General features: G+C 42.7%; 1 pseudogene; it reads right to left on the reverse strand.

Moving 5' to 3' along the window:
- Positions 1 to 473: 473 nt before the first annotated feature.
- The window catches only part of LOC143680127 (phosphorylated adapter RNA export protein-like), a 39,606-nt pseudogene continuing 17,147 nt past the window's right edge, over positions 474 to 22,932 (reverse strand).

The following is a 22,932-nucleotide window of genomic DNA, read 5'->3' on the forward strand; positions in this document are numbered from 1 at the left end:
TTAAATGCTCTGCTATATATATATATATATATATATATATATATATGTGTGTGCTTTTTTTTTTTCATGGGCAGGCACCAGGAATCGAACCTGGGTCTCCAGCATGGCAGGTAAGAACTCTGCCACTGAGCCACCATGGCCCACTCTTTGCTTTATACTTTTAAGTATTTTATCATGCATGAGAAATTTTTAAATGTTTCTGTTAATCACAATCATCTCCCCACATCTATTCTTTTTTTTTTTTTTTCGCATGGGCAGGCGTCGGGAATCGAACCCAGGTCCCTGGCATGGCAGGAGAGAACTCTGCCACTGAGCCAACGTGACCCGCCCATATATTCATTTTTATTAAAAATACAGCTCTCTTTTCTCCAGATTTTCATGTTTATCAGTGCAAAGTAAAATGAATCTCAGGAGAAATGATTTCTTACGATGTCATTTCAGAAAGCCGTCTTTCTCGAATGGTCCAAAATGTATTAAAAGATGTCCAAATCGTGAGAACGTTCAACCTCAGTGGCTTCCTCTGTATCCGCCTTTGTCTCTCCATGTGGGTCTTGTGATACATCAAGAGAGGCCAGGACCTCATTTGTGTCACTTGCAAAGTTTCTCGTGATGTATCATCATCTCCTTGAAAATTTAAGCTTTTAATCGTTGCTTCATTCCCCCCCCCAACACTTGTGTTCTCCTCTTCCTAGCAGATTTTAAATTTTCATATTCTTTTTTATTTTTAGTGTAGAAAATATCCTTAATTTGCTCCTCATTGATTCTGGGAGTGTTTTGCAGGAGATTTCAGAAAAACTACCTGGTGCTCTGCCACTACCGCTCACAATAGAAAGGACACCATTTTGTCCAACGTCAGCCGTTTCCATTGGACTCTCAATTGCCTCTTTGTTCCCAGTGATCCTTACTACTTGGGATTTTCCTCTGGTTCCTGTAAGCTGAAAGAAATTCCATCAGCCACTTCTTCTTGAGAATCTTCTTCTGTGGTCTCATATCAACCTTTATAGTTCATTTCCGCTGTGTCCCCTCATCTCTCGTTGACAGGTTATTTCTGCTTGCGATGACCTTGCCCATTTCCCTCTTTCTTGGATCCCATTTTTTTGCCACCATGCATACAATCATCTAGTTCTTTGTCTAATTCTTTTGAAAGCTCTTGAGATTCCTTCTTAAGTTTCTTAGCAAGCAAATGATTGTAGGTCTCAGGTTGTCTGCTTTCGTCAGTGGTGCCATCCATTTCCCAAATTCCCAGGTCTCCTGCAGCCCAGAGCCCCATAGGTTGTTAATCTTCTTTCCTCCAGCAACAAATGGTTTCTGGCTGCTCTGGCCCAACCGAAAAGGTTCTGATTTGGGAGGAGGGTTAAAGCATTTCTGCAGCTTGTGTTTCCAAAGAGAGCTGTCATCCTCTGAATCAGAAAAACCCTCTTTGCCTGAATCCACACTTTGAACAGTCTGATAACGTGACACTGGCCCACAGGCTGCTGCCTCAGTTCTCTGGAAGTGTCTCACTGCTACATCCCACCTCGTACTTCCAGCACCTTCAGCGGCTTGTCCCTGGGTGCCACCCTCATGCCAGAGTCCGAGTCAGAGAACTGCCCATCTTCCAGATGCTGGCGCCCACGCCGTCTTCCCCTCCAACTACATTGTGACAGGTAGTTAGAGAGCAGATTTTAAAGATCGGTATGGGTTACAGTCCCATGATTTTTCATTTTTCCTTCTAGCTTCTCCAAGACACTGGAGACCAACAGAAATATCAATATAATGACTTGGCATCATATGCATTTGTTAAATCCTAGCTTCTCGTTATAACTTCACCTTCTCCTTTGATCTCTCTCCCAAACTTTAGGGATATTTAGGCTATGCCCATTCTAACTTTTTCATGTTGGAGGGGGCTGTTGATAATATGGGGCAGGGAGATGGAACTAACTGATGTTCTGGAGAGACTGGGCCCTTGGGGTTTCAGGACTTATCTGGTCCAGGGACCCATCTGAAGGTTGTAGTTTCCTGGAAAGTAATCTTCATATGTGAAATTTATGAAGAACCTCAGATAGAGCCCTAGGTGTTCTTTAGGGCTGGCAGGAATGGTTTTGGTTGAGGTTTGGCACATCATTAATTAGTAATTAGCAATATCTCACTGAAACTTGCATAAGAGTAGCTTCCAGAATAGCCCCTGGACTTTATCTGAACTCTCTTAGCCACTGATGCCTTATTTTGTTACATTTCTTTTTCTCTTTTGGTCAGGAAGGTGCCAGGGCCAGGCTCATCCCTGGGGGTCGTCTCTCATGCCGCCAGCGAGACTTTCGTCCCTGGATGTCATGTCCCACGTATTGGGGTGCTGGGGGTGGGGAAGGATAATGAATTCACTTGCAGACTTGGGCTTAGAGAGAGAGAGAGAGAGAGAGAGAGAGAGAGAGAGAGAGAGAGAGAGGGAGAGGCCGCATCTGAGCAGTGAAAGAGGTTTTCTGCAAGTCACTTTAGGGATAACTATAGGCCTACCCAATAGCTACAGAAATAAGCTTCACAAAATTAAGGCTCAGGGGTGCACGGTGGTAGAATGCCTGCTTCCCATGCAGGACCCCTAGGTTCAGTTCCTGGACTCCCCCCCCCCCCCAAAAAAAAAGCCTCAAGATCAAGGGCTTGGCCTATTGACTAGGGTGTCCCTAATGCTTGACACAGTATCAGGAGGTTTCCCTGGTGGTAAAGCCTAATAGTTCCATAGTTTTTCTCCCGTCTATCAAGGGACTTTGCCAATACTTTTTAGTTAACTGCCCAACTTACTCTGGGATGTATCCAAGCATTACCTTAAGCTATGCAGAATTTCAGGCCTGCATTCTTTTTCTGGGCTCCCTGCGTTTGGGTTGTTGAAATGATCTCTCCAGACAGGTGGAGTTAGATTATGTGCTAAAGAAAATTTAAATTTTGGACAAAATAAACCTCTCTTCCCTTGGTCTCACAGAGTAGGTGAGGTTCTAAAATACTGCTTCTGTCATCACATCTCCTTCCTGACTCTTCCTTTCCTCCTCCTAAGGCCCCCCTGAGTGACCCCATTTCAGCGTCTATAATTTAATCTCAGCTGCAGAGTCTCTTTTGCCACGCGAGGTAACCTTTTCAGAGGTGCTGGCTGTTGGGGCGTGCGCCTCTTGGAGGGGCCACTCCCCTGCCTGTCGCAACTCCTGAAAATGGAATCTAAGGAGGGGCCACTCCTCCTGCCTTGCCTGGCAGCCAGGCTCGGGGCCCAAGAAGCACTTGCAGCGCGTGGCAGCTGCCGAGCGTGGCGGTTGGGCTGGCAGCGGTGTGTTCGCTCCTTATCCACGCACACGTCCCCATGCGCTGAGAGGGCCCCCCAGCACCCTCTTTTTTTAAAATTAATTTGTTAAACATAACAGCATACAGACACAAACATTCTTACCATATGATCATTCCATTCTTGACATATAATCAATAACTCACAATATCATCACATGGTTGCATATTCATCATCACCATCATTTCTTAGAACATTTGCATCAGTTCGGAAAAACAAAGAAAAAGAAAACAGAAAAAAAAATCATAAATACCATACCCCTTACCCTTCCCTTTCTTTGATTACTAGCATTTCGATCAAATAAATTTATTTTAACATTTGTTCCCCCGTCATTTATTTATTTTTAATCCATATGTTTTACTTGTCTGTTGATAAGGTAGATAAAAGGAGCATCAGACGCAAGGTTTTCACAATCACAGTCACATTGTGAAAGCTATATCATTATACAATCATCTTCAAGAAACATGGCTACTGGAACACAGCTCCACATTTTCAGGCAGTTCCCTCCAGCCTCTCCAAATCTTAACTAACAAGGTGATGTCTATTTAATGTGTAAGATAACCTCCAGGATAACCTCTCGACTCTGTTTGGAGTCTCTCAGCCACTGACACTTTATTTTGTCTCATTTTGCTCTTTCCCCTTTTGGCCGAGAAGGTTTTCTCAGTCCCCCCATCACCCTCTTAAGGCATGGGTTTAAGAATGCCCTGACCGGAGGTGGAGGAGAGGCCCAGACACGATGGCAAGGTCCCACGGGGTGGGGTATCATCAGCACTGGCAAGGCCTGAGGGGACCCCACCTGATCTCCGACACCAGGGGCCAGCGCGTCCCGCCCACGGAGGACCAGCACGAGCTGTGCGGAGTGAGGACGCTCCTTATAGGCGCAAAAGGCGGCCCCTGACGCAGCACCGGCCGGCCACTCTGGTCCCCGTGCCCAGGCCAGTGACGCCAGTCAAAGCGATTTGGGGACGGGCAAGGTGGCCGGTTTTGTTGAGCCCAGAGCGGGGGTCCCGCGGGGCCAGGGCCACGAGCCGAGGGTCTCCTCCCGAGGAGAACGTGTCCGCCTGCAGCTGCTGGAGAGGACCAGGCCAGGCGCCAGCGAGACAGGCCACACATGGCCTCTGTGTGACATGAATGGAGAACTCCTCGTGGCTAGAGATAATAATCATGAAGGAAAAACTAAGGAAATCTTTTCTTCGTGAAGGAGTTTAAGATGCTATGAAATTAGCAATGCACCTCTCAGCTACCTAGTTTCTAGAGTAATTTACTTTTTAAAAAACTTCTGGATGCTTTAAAATAATTACATATTACAGAATAACCTGAACTTTGTGTGTAATTAAAAAGACAAAATCCTGTTAATATTACCGGGTAGCAAGCAGCTCTCCTCTCTCTCTGATGAGAGCAATAGCTTTCCAAGTTTTGTGTTTTCCTTTAGCTTTTTACTTCCATCCAAGTCCTGCAATTTTGGGGGCTGAAATTTTAAATATACATCCTAAATCCTTTGGTTGTTCTTTAAAAGATAAAAGCCTAAAACCAGTTTGTGCTATGTTTTATCATGTAATTAGAAGCATTTCTAATTCCATTTAATTATGCAGGTAGAATGAAACCAATATAAATACTCTGTGTAAAACACCAGCCTCTGAGGAAGGCGGCGGCAAGCGGGAGCGTAGACTGAGTTCCGTTTCTGTGATACGAGTTTGACACTTGTAGAGCTACAATACTTTCCATTTCAATAAATGGAATATTATAAATAAAATATTAGGTCTGAATGTGTTTTTAAAAATAAGAAGTAAAAAAATAAGAAGTGGTATATTTTGAATCGAATAAATGAATTAGAACTGCTTACTGATCCTTATTATTTCTGAGTGAAACCAATTAAATCAGTGAGATTTGCGGAGGGGAGGAAGCTAGAATGAGGGCCATTCCAAATTTCTTTTTCTTATTTTTCTTTTTAAAAACATCTAGCTCTTAAGTCATTTGCTGGTTTTAAAATGGATAGAACCAGGACTTATAAGCACGGCGTGGTTCCATGAGAATAATCTCTCCTAGCAGATCTAAGTAAATCCTTCTAAAATCTTTGTAAAAACCAGATCTGAAAATTCTTTTGATATCAGAAATGCTCCTGTTATGTTTACAATAATAAACATTACGTTACGTTATTGTGACATAGTAAGAATTAGGTTATTCTTTCTCCTGGCGGGGGGGAGCTGAAAATCTTAATTCTCTCTTTTTCCTTTTTTCCCCCGGTGCAGAATGAAGTTCTCCTTTATCTCACTAAAAGGCGCCAGCCCAGAGAAGAAGGTTTTCTTTCCCCTCGGAATTTACAGGCCTGATATAAATATTTCCCGGCTGTGCGGCGGCGCCTGGCGTGGTTCAGGTGAAAGGGCAGGAAGGGATTTCACGTTTTCACTGCAAACGTGCAGGCACTAGAGGGCGGTCCCTGCCCAGCAGTTGCGACGGGTGTCCTTCCACGCAAGGGGCCTTAGGAGGAAAAGGGAGCTCGTGAGCCGGGGGACGGGAAGATGAGTGACCGCAGGAGACCCCCACGGAACTGTTTTAAATCATTCGGGACCAAAAGACCCGTTTTCCCGACGCTGCTTCCCGAGTCAGTGCGAACAGAGCAGGACGTTCTTGTTTTCCTGCTTTCCATAGCGGTGCCTTGTGCGCTCTGAGCCAGCGCCAGGGAAACATTCGCACCAGGTTTTCACACCCAGCAACACTAACGTCATTGCCACCTACACTCCTGGTTGCTTGGTCGAGGCAGGTGATGGAAAGTTGTTATTCCAGGGCACGGGGGTCATTGCACAGCGCTGCGGGGAGCTGCGGCTGGGACTTGGGGTGGAAAGGCAGAGCAGCTCCGCGGCGCCCGGTAAGGGCTCGTCAGCCGCTCGCTCAGCTCCTGGATTCCTTGAAAAAGAAATAATCACCAGATTGTTGCAGGGAGGTTTGTACATTCAGCCAGCTATACAAGCACGCGATACCAGTTTCTGCATTCCCCTCAGATTCAGTCCAATTATTGTGGCTGTTGAGGTGTAATCTGCAAAACGCTGTATTAACCATTTTCAGTCCAATGTTTACAAATAAGACAAGTTTTTTTCCTTTTTAGTAGCAGACAGACTGGCTCAAACCTGGCTGTTTAATAAAATCTCCTTCACCCACAACCTAACAAAATAGGAAAAAATATTTGCTAAACTCTTGTTATTGACACCCCACATATGTCTTCAAGCATTCATTGCTAGTGCTAAATAGCCACAGCAATGTATAATTTTTGCATATTAAAATTTCTATATAAATAGCATCATAAGTCTTCTGTAATTTTGTGTTTTCCCTTCAACATTATGTTTGTGAGAGTTATCTGTGTTGATATGTGTACGTTCAGTTATAGCATACCGGTGCTAGTTTATCATCCTTCTGTTATAGATTTCCAGGTCATTTCCGAGTATTTGCTAAGGCAGATCGCCATGTGTTATGGAACTTTTTCTACATGACTGCTGTTGTATGAGGAAGATTTCTCCAGGGCAGGAGGCAGGAAACTACAGCCCAGCCTGCAGGCCAAATCCAGCCCTGCACCTGTTTTTGTTTGGCCCCAGAGCTCAGAATGTTTTTTACATTTCTGAATGTTTAAAGAAGAAGACTTTGTGACCAATGAAAATTAAATGAAATTCAAATGCTAGTGGCATAAACACAATTTTATTGGAACAGCCACATCTATTCATGTATATATTGTGATGTCTGTGGGTGGTTGGACAGAGACCACACCCCCTGTAGCACCTCAAATATCTACTGTCTGGTCCTTTGTTGAAAAAGTCCGCATGCCCCAGCTCTAGGGTATGCACCCAGGAATGGGAATGATGTGTCGCACATTTTCTTTTTTTTTTTTTTTTTGCCATTTTATCAATTAAATCTAAGTTTTAAAAAAATGCAAAACTCTGTTATCTGTTTCATCAGACTGTATATTCTAAAACTCTTAAACAAATATGAAAACACTTTTTGGAATCTTATTATTTCATTTGATTTAAGGAATGAACTTAAAATACATCTTTGTTGTAGCTTCCTTCCCACTCTTTGTGGGTAGGCAGCCCTTGGGGCAGTGGTCCAGAATGCCCACTAAAGGCTTGTCATTTTAAGGATACTGAGAAGTGGGGAAAGACTAGTTAGATAATGGGCCGGTAAACTTTTGAATTTGCATTTTTCTAAATGGTTTCATTGTGAAATATAACATATATACAAAGAAAAGAAAGAAAAAGCGGTAATTGTCAAAGTACATTTCAAGTTATAGAACAGATTTCAGAGTTTGTCATGGGTTATCATTCCACTACAGATTTTTCCTTCTAACTGCTCCAAAACAATGGAGGCTGGAAGCAATATTAATATAGTGATTCAGCAGCCATACTCATTTGTTAAATCCTATTTTCTCTGTTATGCATTCTCCTTCTCCTTTAATCTTTCTCCCAATCTATAGGGATCTTTAGACAATGCCCATTTCTGACTTTTTCATGTTGAGAAGGGGTGTCCACACTAAAGGATAGGGGGATGTAATTAGTTGTTAATCTGGGAAAAGCTGGTCCCTCTGAGCTTCAAGATTTATCTGACCCAGGAAACCTCTGGAAACTATAGGTTCTAGGAAGTCAAACCTCATGCATGAAACTTTTATAGAGCTTTAGTTAAAGCCCTAGTGTTCTTAAGAGTTATAGAAGTTCTGTTGGTTGGGGTTTAGCAGACCATGGCAATTAGCACTATCTAACTGATGCTTGCATAAGATCAGCCTCCAGAGTAGCCTCTTGACTCTGTTTGATCTCTCTTAGCCACTGATACCTTATTTTATTACACTTCTTTTCCCCTTTTTGGTTAGGAAGGCATTGTCCGTCCCATGTGTTAGCGCCAGACTCATTCCTGGGAGTCCCGCTCCGCGTCGTCAGGAAGACTTTCACCCTGGATGTCATGTCCACACAGGGGAAGGGTAATGGTTTTCCTTGCAGAGTTGGGTTTAGAGAGAGAGACAGGCTACATGTGAGCAGCAAAAGAGGTTTCCCCGAAGCAGCTCGTAGGCCCTGTTGTAGATAGTCTTAGCTTCTCCACTACAGAAATAAATTTCATAAGGGTGAGCCTCAAAATCAACAGCTTGGCCTATTTTCTTGGGATTTCCCCATAGCTGAGAGGGTACCCGAGGTTTCTCAGATGGAAAGTCTAATAGTTTCACACGTATTTTTTTCCTTCGGACCCTCCGGGTCTCTACCAATATTTTTAAATCATCAGCCCACCATAGTGTGATGTATCTAGCTATTTCATTAAGCTCCACAGAATTACAAGGACTCATTCCCATCCTGGACTCCAGGAGTTTGGGTTGTTGAGATGAGCTATCCAGACAGGTTGATTTTGCGTGTTACAGAAAGTTTAGGTTCTAGACATAATAAACCTCTTTGCCTTTCGTCTCATACAGCAGGTGAAGGTCTAGAGTACACACACTCTCCTCTTTTCCCTGTATTCTGATTTACCTTAGATCTAGCTGGGTTGGCTTGTTTGGGTTTTTTTTTTTTTTTTTTTTTGGTGGGGGTGGGGGTGCACAGTTTGGGAATTGAACTCGGGTCTCCCCACCTTCATGCGAGCATTCAGTCTACCACTGGCCCACCTGTGCACCCCAGATGGGCTTCCTTTTATCTCTTATGGAGGCCTGATCTCTTTTTCGGTTACTTTTACTGTTATTGTATATAGTTACACTAACTTTCAGGGCTGCAGAACTCCACTTCTGGGTCTTAGGTATCACAGTTACTCAAAATTTCAGGGAAATACCAGCTGATACTCATCTAGTTCAGGGTCTCTGAATTGAGAAATACACTTATGACTTCAGGCTAAGTGTGGCTGCTACAAGGGTTTATGGTTCAGACTCCAGTGTTCTTATAAGTATTTTCTGAATGAGACCTTAGCATATCTGGTCTCTTATTTCTGGCTTATTTTGCTCAACACATCGTCCCCAAGATTTATTCAGTTTGTTGTGTGCCTCTTGACATCCTTCCTTATTGTAGCTGTACCGTATTTCATCATATAAATGTGTCACAGTTCCTTGTTCTGCCTCTTAGTCATTGGACTCTTTGACTCTATCTATAGGACCTCATGATAATGTCCAAAATAAATAAACCATGTCTTACATATGTATCCTCATTTGCTTGTACAATCAGCAGCACTCTCAATTTCAGACAATTTCCATTAGTCCATACAGACAAAGAACCGACAAACACAGCCCCACAAAATATCAAATCAAAAGTACCCTTTCTCATTTGTCCTGCCGTTCCAGTGAGTTGCCCTGGCAATGCTGTGGTCCTGTTGATGTCTTCCTGTTGAATATTGGTTACAGCATGCATTTTAAATACTCCACCTACACCCCTCGACTATTGACTCTACTATTGTCCAATATCAAACCTTTGAAATAATTCATGCTAGAACTTGTATAGTAGATGCAATCAGTGGGATATATGGCACCATACATCCCCTTTCAATCGAATCCACCTTCAATATGGTAGTTTTATTTATAATCCTGCTAACTAGTTACTATCACTTCTCTCTGTTCCCTTGCATTTACGTTCCAACCTCATTGGGTAGTCTTTCCTCTGTCTCTAGCTTCTGTGTACCTCTAGGTCTGCTGGATTCTACAGTGTAACCCCTGAGATTACCTTTATCAGAGTCACAACAGCAAATCATACAGTATCTGTCCTCTTATGTATTACTCATTTCACTTAGCATTATGTCCTCAAGGTTCATCCATCCTCTCACGTGCTTCAGGACATCATTTCATCTTTCTGCTGTGTAATATTCCACCGTATGTATATACCACATTTTGTTTTTCCGCTCGCCTGTTGATGGGCACTTGGATTGTTTCCATCTCTTGGCAATTGTGAATAGTGCTGCTATGAACATTGGTGTGCAAATGTGTGTTCATGTCACTGCCTTTAACCTTTCTGGGTATATACCAATATTGGTATTGTCGGGTCATAGGGCAACTCAATATTTAGTTTTCTGAGGAATCACCAAACTGTCTTCCACAGCAGCAGCACCATTTTACATTCCCACCATTATACACTCCCACCAGCAGTGAATAAGTGTTCCAGTTTCTCCACATCCTCTCCAACATTTGTGGTTTTTTTGTTTAATAGCAGCCATTCTCATAGGTGTGAGGCGATATCTCATTGTTATCTTGATTTGCAATTCCCTTATAGCTAATGAAAATTGGCATCTTTTCATGTGCTTTTTAGCCATTTGTATTTGCTGTTTGGAAAAGTATCTATTCATATTCTCTGGCCATTTTATAATTGGATTGTTTGTTCTTTTATTTGAGCTGTATATATATTTTTTATGTTCATAGAATATCAAGACTTTATCTGATATGTGGTGTGGTAGTTAGATTCAGGTGTCTACTTGGCCAGGTGAAGGCACCTAGTTCTGTTTCTGTGGACATGAGCCAATGGCATGTGACCCTCATCTGTTGCTGATTACATCTGCAGTCGGTTAAGAGGCGTGCCTGCTGCAATGAATGACGTTTGACTTAACTGGCTGGTACTTAAATGAGACAGCACAACATAGCACAGCCCAAGCAGCTCGGCACACCTCATCTCGGCACTCACAGCTCACTCCAGGCCTTTGGAGATGCAGAAAGAGATCACCCCGGGGAAAGCTGTTGGAACTCAGAGGCTTGGAGAGAAGGCCAGCAGAGATCACCCTGTGCCTTCCCACATAAGAAAGAAGCTCAGTGGAAAGTTAGCTGCCTTTCCTCTGAAGAACTAACAAAATAAATCCCCTTTTATTAAAAGCCAATCCGTCTCTGGTGTGTTGAATTTTGGCAGCTAGCAAACTAGAACAGGTTTCCAAATATTTTCTCCCATGGAGTTGGCTACTTCTTCACCTTTTTGGCAAAGTTCTTTGAGTCACACAAGCTCTTGATCTTAAGGAGTTTCCATTTATCTATTTTTTTCTTTTGCTGCTTTGCTTTAGGTGTAAAGTTTAAGAAGCTACCTCTTATTACTAGATTTTGAAGATACCTCCCTACGTTTTCTTCTAGAAGTGTATGATACTGGCTCTTACATCTAGGTCTTTAATCCATTTTGAATTAATTTTTGTATAGGGTATAAGGTAGGGGTCCTCTTTCATTCTTTTGGCTATTGCTATCCAATTCTCCCATGCCCACACATTGAAAACAAGGGTATGTCCCAGTTCAGTGGATTTGCGGGCCTTATTGAAGGTCAAATGTCCATAGATTTGATCATCTATCTCTGAACTCTCGATTCAATTCCATTGGTCAATACTTCTATTTCTGTACCAGTACCAGTTCCGTGCAGGGAAGGGCCGGTCCACTGGGTGCTGGGCACTGCGATCACCTGCTCCCCTAGGTGCTGCCACATCCCTTGGGAGTGCCGCCTGCTGGGAAGGAGCAGGAAGTGCAGTCTGGCAAACTCCCTATCTGCCTAGTTTTTTTAAAAATATATTTTTCTGTATATTTTTTATTAATCATATGACTATTATTATCTTCTTTTTCAGTTCTATTTATGTACGTGGCCTCCACTCCTGTCACATTACCTTCTCTTTCCCAGACCAGAGCTATGGCCTCTTGGGGAGTTCCTTACAGTGAATTGACTGAGGAAGAGAAAACGCAGGCCTGGTTTACAGATAGTTCAGCACGATATGCAGGTACTCCCCAAAAGTGGATAGCTGCAACATTACAACCCCTTTCTGGGGTGTCCTTGAAGGACAGTGGTGAGGGGAAATCCTCCCAGTGGGCAGAACTTCGAGCAGTGCACCTGGTTGTTCATTTTGCTTGGAAGGAAAACTGGCCAGAGGTGCCTTTGTATACTGACTCATGGGCTGTTGCTAATGGTTTGGCTGGATGGTCAGGGACTTGGAAAGACCATAATTGGAAAACTGGTGACAAAGAGGTCTGGGGAAGAGTATGTGGATAGACCTTTCTGAGTGGCCCTAAAACATGAACATATTTGTGTCCATGTGAATGCGCACCAGAGGGTGACTCCAGCAGAGGAAGATTTTAATAATCAAGTGGATAGGATGACCCGTTCTGTGGATACCAGTCAGCCTCTTTCCCCAGCAACTCCTGTCATTGCCCAATGGGCTCATGAACAAAGTGGTGATGGTGGTAGGGATGGAGGTTATGCATGGGCTCAGCAACATGGACTTCCACTCACCAAGGCTGACCTGGCTACAGCCACTGCTGAGTGCCCAATCTGCCAGCAGCAGAGACCCACACTCAGCCCCCAATAAAGCACCATTCCCTGAGGTGACCAGCCAGCTACATGGTGGCAGGCTGATTACATTGGACCACTCCCTTCATGGAAGGGGCAGTGATTTGTTCTAACTGGAATAGACACATACTTTGGATATGGGTTTGCTTTCCCTGCACACAATGCTTCTGCCAAAACTATCATCTGTGGGCTTACAGAATGCCTTATCTATCGTCACGGTATTCCGCATAGCATTCCTTCGGATCAAGGAACACACTTCACAGCAAATGAAGTGCGGGAATGGGCGCATGCTCATGGAATTCTCTGGTCTTACCATGTTCCCCATCATCCAGAAGCAGCTGGATTGATAGAACGGTGGAATGGCCTTTTGAAAACTCAATTATGGTGCCAACTAGGTGGCAATACCTTGAAGGGCTGGGGTAATGCTCTCCAGGAAGCTGTGTATGCTCTGAATCAGCGTCCACTGTATGGTGCTGTTTCTCCCATAGCCAGGATCCATGGGTCCAGGAACCAAGGGGTGGAAATGGGAGTGTTACGACTCACTATTACCCCTAGTGATCCACTAGGAAAATTTTTGCTTCCTGTCCCTGCTACCCTGAGTTCTGCTGGTCTACAGGTTTTAGTTCCAAAACAGGGTGTGCTTCCTCCAGGAGAAACAACAATGATTCCACTGAACTGGAAGTTAAGATTGCCACCTGGCCACTTTGGGCTACTTATGCCTCTGGATCAACACACCAAGAAGGGGATTACATTATTGTCTGGGGTAATTAACCCTGACTATCAGAAAGAAATAGGACTGCAACTACATAATGGAGGTAAAGAAGAGTTTTCTTGGAATATAGGCGATCCCTTAGGACGTCTATTAGTACAACCATGCCCTGTGATTAAAATCAATGGAAAACTGCAACAACACAATCCAGGCAGGACTACTAATGGCTCTGAAACTTAAGGAATGAAGGTTTGGGTCACCCCACCAGGAAAAGAACCACAGCCAGTTGAAGTGCTTGCTGAGGGTAAAGGGAACATGGAATGGGTAGTCAAAGAAGGTAGTGATAAATATGAACTTCGACCACGTGATCAGTTACAGAAACGAGGACTGTAATGCTGTTTTGTTCATGTTACACTGTTTAAGTTGTGAGATATCAAGTTTAAGAATGAATGTTGCCTAAGGATTTGCATCCTATTCTGGAGAGATTTAATGTGTTTCCAGTTATATGCAGGGCAGTTGAGTATTGTCAGGTAAAAAAAAAAATGTGTGCTTATTTGTTTTCATTTGGAAATTAAGTATGGTTTAAGGTGATATATACATAGGTGCCAAGTTGACAAGGGGTGGACTGTCATGGTTAAGGACACATGTCAACTTGGCCAAGTTGTGGTAGCTGTTTATCTCATTGGGCAAGTACTGGCCTGTCTGTTGCAATGAGGACATTTCATAGGATTAGGTCATGATCACTTCAGCTGCATCCACAGCTGATTCCATTTGTAATCAGCCAAAGGGGAGTGTCTTCTACAATTGGTGATGCTAAATCTAATCACGGGAAGCCTTTTAAGGAGGACTCAGAGGAGACAGGCCCCATTCCTGCTTCGGCTGGTGAGCCTCTCCTGTGGTGTTCATCCAGACCCTCCATTGGAGTCATCAGCTTCACAGCTTGCCCTGTGGATGTTGGACTCTGCGTTCCTGCAGTCACGTGAGACATTTTAAAAATTTTATATTTGCAAGTGTTCCCTGTTGATTCTGTTTCTCTAGAGAACCCTAACTAATACATTGCCCAATGGGCTCATGAACAAAGTAGTGATGGTGGTAGGGATGGAGGTTATGCATGGGCTCAGCAACGTGGACTTCCACTCACCAAAGCTGACTGGGCTACAGCCACTGCTGAGTGCCCAATCTGCCAGGAGCAGAGACCCACACTCAGCCCCCAATATGGCACCATTCCCTGAGGTGACCAGCCAGCTACATGGTGGCAGGTTGATTACATTGGACCATTTCCTTCATGGAAGGGGCAGCGATTTGTTCTAACTGGAATAGACACATACTCTGGATATGGGTTTGCTTTCCCTGCACGCGATGCTTCTGCCCAAACTACCATCCATGGGTTTACAGAATGCCTTATCCATCGTCATGGTCTTCCACACAGTATTGCTTCTGATCAAGGAACACACTTCATAGCAAATGAAATGTGGGAATGGGCACATGCTCATGGAATTCTCTGGTCTTACCATGTTCCCCATCATCCAGAAGCAGCTGGATTGATAGAACGGTGGAATGGCCTTTTGAAAACTCAACTATGGTGTCAACTAGGTGGCAAAAACTTGAAAGACTGGGTAATGTTCTCCAGGAAGCTGTATACTCTCTGAATCAGCGTCTGCTGTATGGTGCTGTTTCTCCCATAGCCAGGATCCATGGGTCCAGGAACCAACGGATAGAAATGGGAGTGGTACCACTCCCTATTACCCCTAGTGATCCACAGGGAAAATTTTTGCTTCCTGTCCCTGTGACCCTGAGCTCTGCTGGTCTACAGGTTTTAGTTCCAAAAAGGGGGAGTGCTTCCACCAAGAGAAATGACAATGATTCCATTGAACTGGAATCTACAACTGCCACCTGGTCATTTTGGGCTACTCATGCCCCTGGATCAACAAGCCAAGAAGGGGATTGCATTATTGTCTGGGGTGATTGACCCTGACTATCAGCGGGAAATAGGACTGCAACTACATAACAGAGGTAAAGAAGAGTTTTCTTGGAGTATAGGAGATCCCCTAGGGCTTCTTTTAGTACTACCATGCCCAGTGATAAAAATCAATGAAAAACTACAACAACCCAATCCAGGCAGGACTACCAATGGCTCTGAAACTTCAGGAATGAAGGTTTGGGTCACCCCACCAGGAAAAAACCACGGTCAGCTGAAGTGCTTGCTGAGAGGAAAGGGAACATGGAATGGGTAGTGGAAGAAGGTAGTGATAAATATGAACTACGACCACATGATCAGTTGTTATAGAATCGAGGACTGTGATGCTATTTTGTTCCTGTCATACTATTTAAGTTGTAAGATATCAAGTTCAAGAATGAATATTACCCAAGGACTTGCACCCTATATGGAGAGATTTACTGTGTTTCCAGGTATATGCAGGACAGTTGAGTATTGTTAGGTGAAAGAAAAAATGTGTTTTAATGTTTTTTATTTAGAAATTAGGTATGGTTTAGGGTGATATATATAGCTGCCAAGTTGACAGGGGTGGACTGACATGGTCAGGTTCATGTGCCAACTTGGCCAGGTGGTGGTACCTGTTTGTCTGGTTGGTCAAGTGCTGGCCTGTCTGTTGCAATGAGGACATTTCATAGAATTAAATCATGATCATGTCAGCTGCATCCACAGCTGATTCCATTTGTAATCAGCCAAGGAGAGTGTATTCTGCAATAAGTGATGCTCAGTTTAATCATGAGAAGCCTTTTAAGGGTGATTCAGAAGAAGAGACAGGCTCTCTTCCTGCTTCGGCTGGCAAGCCTCTCCTGTGGAGTTCGTCCAGACCCTCCATCGGAGTCGTCGGCTTCACAGCCTGCCCTGTGGATTTTGGACTCTGTGTTCCCACGGTCACGTGAGACACTTTTATAAATTTTATATTTGTAAGTGTTCCCTGTTGATTCTGTTTCTCTAGAGAACCCTAACTAATAAACCCACCCTCTTTTTTGGGAAGATTTTTGATGACTGATTGAATCTCTTTACTTGTGATTGGTTTGTTGAGATCTTTAATTTCTTCTAGAGTCAGTATAGGTAGTTTGTGTGTTTCTAGGAATTTGTCCATTTCATCTAGGTTGTCTGGTTTGTTAGCACATACGTGTTCATAGGATTCTAAAATTTCTTCAAGATCCATGGTAATGATCCCCCGCTCATTTCCAATTTTCTTTATTTGCATCCTCTGTTTTTCTTTGTCAGTCGAGCTAGGGGTCCATCAATTTTATTAATTTTATCAAAGAACCAGCTTTTGGTTTTGTTGATTCTATTTTTTTTTGTGTTTTTTGTTTATTATTTCTTTTTTGTTTGTTCTTCAGTGTGTTTATTTCTGCTTTAATCTTTGTTATTTCTCTTCTTCTATTTGCTTTGGGGTTAGTTTGCTGTTCTTGCTCTACTTTCTCCAGGTGAGCAGTTAAGTCCTTGATTTTTGCTCACTCTTATTTTTTAATACAGGCGTTTAGAGCAATACATTTCCCTCTCAGCAGTGCCTTTTCCATACCCCATAAATTCTGATATTTTGTATTTTCCTCATCATTTGTCTCCAGATATTTACCAATTTCTCTAGTAACTTCTTCTTTGACCCACTGATTAATTAAGAGTGTGTTATTTATTCTCCATGTATTTGTGGAAGCGCTGGCTCATCAATGATTATTAATTTCCAGCTTCATTCCGTTTTGGTCAGAGAGAGTGCTTTGGCTAATTTTAATCTTATTAAATTCATAAAAATTTATTTTGTGTCCCAGAAATTTCCTTATCCTGGAGAACACTGATGTGTGCTAAAGAAGGATGTATACCTTGGTGTTTGGGGTGTAACAATCTGTTACGTCTAATTCATTTATCATATTGTTTAGGTTCTATAGACCTAAATTATTAGACCTATATCTATTAGGTCTAATTCATTTATCATATTGTTTAGGCTCTCTCTGTCCTTGGTCCTCTGTCTGGTTGTTGTATCTATAGAAGAGAGTGGTGTATTGAAGCCTCTTACTATTATTGTTGAACTATCTATAGCTCCCTTCAGTTTTGCCAATGTCTGTCTCATGTCCTTTGGAACTTCTTGATTGGGAGCATAAATATGATTGTTATTTTCTCTTGGTGAATTGTCCTTTTTATCAATATGTATGTCCTTTTTTGTCTCTTATGATGTCTTTACATTTTTAGTCTATTTTACCTGATTTAGTATAGCTACTCCTGCTTTCTAGAAGATCTTTTTCCATCCTCTCACTTTCAATCTATTTGTGTCCTTAGGTCTAAGATGCATCTCTTGTAAATGGCATATAGATGGATTATGTTTTTAAATCCATTCTGCCAATCTGTATCTTTTAATTGGTGAGTTTAGTCCATTAATGTTCAAAGTTATTGTAGTAAAAGCAGTTCTTGAATCTACCATCTTATTTAGTTTTTATTTTTCAGATCTATATATTCTTTCCCTCTCTCTCTCTCTCTTAATCCTTTAAATTACCCATACAAGTACTCTTCAATTTGGTACCCTACTCTAGACCTTCCTCTCCTGTCTTTTTTTTCCCAGCTGACAGGACTCCATTTAGTATTTCTTGTAGGGCAGGTCTCTTGTTGACTAGGTCTCTCAGTCTTTGTTTATCTTTGAAGATTTTAATCTCTCCCGCAATTTTGAAGGACAACTTGGCTGGATAAAGAATTCTTGGCTGGAAGCCTTTCTCCTTCAGGATATTAAATATATCATACCACCACCTTCTCGCCTCCATGGTGCCTGTTGAGTAATCTGAACACAGTCTTATGCGTTTCCCCTTGTATTTAGTAGATTGCTTTTCTTGTGCTGCTTTCAGGACTTTCTGCTTCTGTTCAGCATTTGATGGTTTGATTAGTGTGTGTGCTGGAGTGGGGCTGTTTGGATTTATTCTATTTGGGGTTCATTGGGCCTCTTTGATTGGCATATTTGTGTATTGTATAAGAGTTGGGTAGTTTTCTCCGATTTTATCTTCAACTAATCTTCCTTTACTCTTCTCTTCTCCTTCAGGGACACCAATGATTTTAATTTATGCACCTTTTGTTGTCCATCATTTCCCTAAGATCTAATTCCATTTTTTCCATCTTTCTAATAGTTTCCTTTACTTGTCTAAAGTTTTATATTTTCTTGGTTTTGTGTTGAATGTTTCCTTTTGCACTTGGTTTATCAGTAATCCCCCATCAAACCGAGGCCCTGATCTCATGTAGGGGTGCAATTCTATTCAAGGGTCTATTAAAATCTAGGCCGAGGTGCATGGGTCGTTCAGTGGCAGAATGCCTGCCTGCCATGCAGGAGAATTGGTCTTGATTCCTGGCATATGAACTAAATAATGATAATGAAATAAAATAAAAAACACCACAGCAGAAGTAGGCCCCAAAGTCAGAAGGAGACACCTCAAGATATATTTGGGATGAATTCAGACTGGTACCCACAGAAGGAGGAGAAAATTTTAAAAAATAAAAAAAATCAATGAAATTGATATAAATAAAAATAAGATAATAATAGTCATACTATTAACAAAAATATACAGAAAAATATGTTTAAAAAACAACTAGGCAGATAGGGAATTTGCCAGACTGCATTTCCCGCTGCTTCCCAGCAGGTGGCGCGCCCGAGGCACCCCCCCCCCCACACACCCCTCCACCCGCTCCCCACCGCTGTGGCGGGCTGGGGAAATGGCAGGTGGTGGCGGGAGGGTGGTCCTGACACGCGGGATGTGGCAGCCGATGGCAGCACCCGGGGGAGCAGCTGATCGCAGTGCCCAGTGCCCAACGGCCTGGCCCTTCCCTGCGCGCCTGGGGTGGAGGGCACCGCCCGCAGGCACTGCCTTGCCACTTGGGGACATCTCCCCAGCAGCGGGGCGTGGAGGGTGCGGGTCCCTTGGACACATACCTCCAGGGTGGCGGTCACGGCCACCTGTCCCGTCGCTGCCCCCGCCTCTGTCCTCCCGGTGGGATGTTGAGGACCGTCTTGGCTCGCTCAGCCCCAGGGCTCAGAAGTCTGGGTCATTTTCTCCCGTTTCCTGTCTTGTCCCACCGCAGGGGCTGAATCCAGCCTACCCGGTCCTGCCATCTTCCTGGACGCCTGGATTTACTTTTAAAGGCATTTAAAAAAAATTTTTTATTAATTAAAAAAAAATTACAAGAAAGAAACACAAACATTCCCAACACATACACTCAGCAATTCACAATATCATCACATAGTTGCATATTCATCATCATGATCATTTCCCAGAACATTTGCATCAGTTCAGAAAAAGAAATAAAAAGACAACAGAAAAATAAAACAAAAACAGAAAAAAAATTTACGTACCATACCCCTTACCCTTCCCTCTCATTGATCACTAGCATTTCAAGCTAAATTTATTTTAACATTTGTTCCCCCTATTATTTATTTTTATTCCATATGTTCTACTCTTCTGTTGATATAGTAGCTAAAAGGAGCATCAGACACAAGGTTTTCACAATCACACAGTCACATTGAGAAAGCTGTATCATTATTCAGTCATCCTCAAGAAACATGGCTACTGGAACACAGCACTACATTTTCAGGCAGTTCCCTCCAGCCTCTCCATTACATCTTGACTAACAAGGTGATATCTGTTTAATATGTAAGAATAACCTCCAGGATAACCTCTCGACTCTGTTTGGAATCTCTCAGCCATTGACACTTTGTCTCATTTCCCTCTTCCCCGTTTTGGTCGAGAAGGTTTTCTCAATCCCTTGATGCTGAGTCTCCGCTCATTCCAAGATCTCTGTCCCACGTTGCCAGGAAGGTCCACACCCCTGGGTGTCTTTTTAAAGGTTTTTTAAAACGCAGACGATGAAGTCATCTAAAAAACCCACGATGTTCAGACAGACTTTATTGTTCTGAGCTTCACTACCTTCTACTAGAACGGACGCTCCGTGAAGGCAGAGATTTTTTTATAGTTTTGTTTCACTTTTTAAAATGCCTACCATATAGTAAATGTCCAATAAATGCTTCTTTGTTGAATAAGTGAATGTAGAGAGTGCTATCCATCCGCATGAAAGCTGGAAATTCACTGAACTACTTAAGTATTTGTCATACAATCACCAAGCAGCACAATATTTGGAATTATGCAAGGTATCCCTTGTTTGCATCTCGGTATTTTACACAGCAAAGCCGAAGGTGGTGGTTTTGCTCTCTGTAGTGAATAACAATAATATTGATAATAGTTATTCTGAGTGCATCAGCTGTATCGACTCATTTAGTCGACACTGAAGAATTTTATTTTTTATATCTGGAAGGTATTTTTTCCCTCATTATGAAAAGATTCCTTTGAAAATTGGGAAACTGTAGAAGAATAAAGAAATAAAGAAAAATAACAGTTTCTGTGTATTTTCAAGTCTTTTAAATGCAAATCTTTTAAATGTGATTATGGAATATAATTGGTTAGTCTGCTTTTTTCTCTTAAAGTTGCCTCATAAGCATTTGTTTTAAACTGTTCATAAGCATCATTTAAAATGCTCACATGATAATAATGTGCTGTGTCATAATTAACCATCTTCCCGTGGTTAGACATTTAAATTATTTCCGTTTTTCCATATTTGATGCCTCGGGAACTATCTATGAGCACCAACTGTTTTTCATATTCAGGATTTTTTTTTTCTTAGGTCAGGTTCTTGAAAGAAGAGTTGCCAAGCTGATAAACATTTCTAAGGTTCTTGATATGTTTTGACAAATCACATAAAGGTTTTTCTCCATTTGCATTCTCACCCATTTTTCACACCATATTTTGGTCATTTCTTCTCCTCCTCCTTCTTCTTTACTTTGTCCATTTCCCAGGTTTTTCTTAATGGTTCATTTCTGTTCTTGACGTTAGTTAGTTTTTTTTTCCTTCGTTTTGTTGTTTTTTAAAATAAAGAGTGTTGATAGTTCTTTTAAAAAATAATGCTGCTTTAAGCCCCAATTTTTAACACATTGGGTGTTTTGCATCTTATTTGAAGAAAACAGTTTCAGTCCTTTTTTAGGCACTTTTTTTGACTGCTTTCCTGTGTTGTTGGTGGGTTGGGCTCAGTGGTATAAACTACTTATGATAAGTAATTATTTTAAGAAAAATAAAATTATAAAGATGACTTTTCTGTAAAATCTACATTGAGGATACAAAAGGGTAGTAAAAGGTGCTTTGAGGAATATTTACCACTTTGAATTATCTGCACCAATTATTTTCTTCCAGTAGCACTGATACGGTTGACTGTATGTGAAAAGATTTTTATGTTCAAATTTTGGAAAGCGATTTTGTTTGATTTGGAAAGGACAGAGGGGGTATACACCTTTTCTTTTCTTTTTCTTATTTTGGCACTCAAACCGGAAGAGTGTCTTGTTGTTGATTCTCAATGCGCAGAACTTTTTTTTTTAGTGATTGCTGGTTTCTATGGGCTGCAAACTTTTCTCCAATAGCTGAAAGCACAGACTTCTGGGCCCTTTTTATTTCTTCTTTCTTCACAGTTTTAAAAGAGCCTCTTGCCTGCTCTGCTTGTTATTATGTGTACTGAAGTACAGAAGAGAAAAGGCAAAACAAGACAGCTGCACAGGAGGTTTTTCTCTGTAAAGAAGTTGATAGACAAATGGCTCAGGGCTCACGGTCCTTGCCAGCTGAGAGTTTAGCTTCCAAAAAGTGCCGCCTTAGGGAACAAGGAGGCAGTGTGAGGACCTGAAAGGCTGCAGGCCACAGCAGCTGGGTGTCTGCACTGCACTGCCTGGGGTGTCAGCTCTCAGCATTTCTGCACTCCCAGCATTGCCAGAAATTTAAAAAAATTAGTTTTTTTTTTGCCCCCCCCCCCCCCCATTAAGCTTGGCTTTCCAAAGGAAATTCCTGGAAAGGTGTTTGTTTCCCTTTGTTTGTGTATATCTTTTGCCTTTGGGCATCAGCCAGTGGTGAGTGAGCTTAGTCAGGAGCAGCCGGGGCCCTGCCCACGAGTCCGTGTGGAGCATGAGTGTATTTCCGAGCTGAGATGAGTACTGCACTGAGAGGGGTGACAGGGAGTGGGTGGTACGGTGAATTTGAAGCTAATGGTTTTAACTTATTATTGATAGTTTCTCAGCTTTCTTGAAGGCCGAGCTGAAGAGATTGAAGCTTACACGAAGAGACGGCTTTTCAGGGAACATATTTTGAGGTTACTAAATTTGTATCCGTGAAGCTGTAGATGCAACTTGGAGACCCTGCATGCCCTTCCAGGGAGGACACAGCTTGGGATGGGACGCGAGGGCCTGCGCCAGGCAGCCTCTTTGTCAGTGGTTTCCACCCAAGGATTGCGGCATCAGTGGAGCTCCTTTTCTGGGTCTGGCCTTGCGAAGGGATGTAACTCAGGTCCCCGCTCAGCGCCACGGTAGGTGGTTGAAGACCTGTGGGCCCGGCCGCTCGCCCCACCAAAGCCCCTCACTCCAGGTGACTCAGTGCCAGTGGCCGGCCCTTGACTTGGCGCCAGAACTTTGTGACTCCCAGTTTGGTCTTTTCCCGTTCTACCATTGCCAAAAGTGACACATTGTTGTCAGTGGACAACTCCAGACAGTGCAGTCAAGTATTAACTTGATTAATCGGTTGCGTTGCACGTGGCGAGCATTCAGTTTCCTGGAGCTGTCTGGAAGTGTGACAGATCAGGAAGAACAGGTGTGGTGAGGAAACGACAAAAGAACCCGAAAAGTCTGGTCTCCGTG

Source organism: Tamandua tetradactyla, chromosome 4, assembly GCF_023851605.1.
Source record: "Tamandua tetradactyla isolate mTamTet1 chromosome 4, mTamTet1.pri, whole genome shotgun sequence".
NCBI lineage: Eukaryota > Metazoa > Chordata > Mammalia > Pilosa > Myrmecophagidae > Tamandua > Tamandua tetradactyla.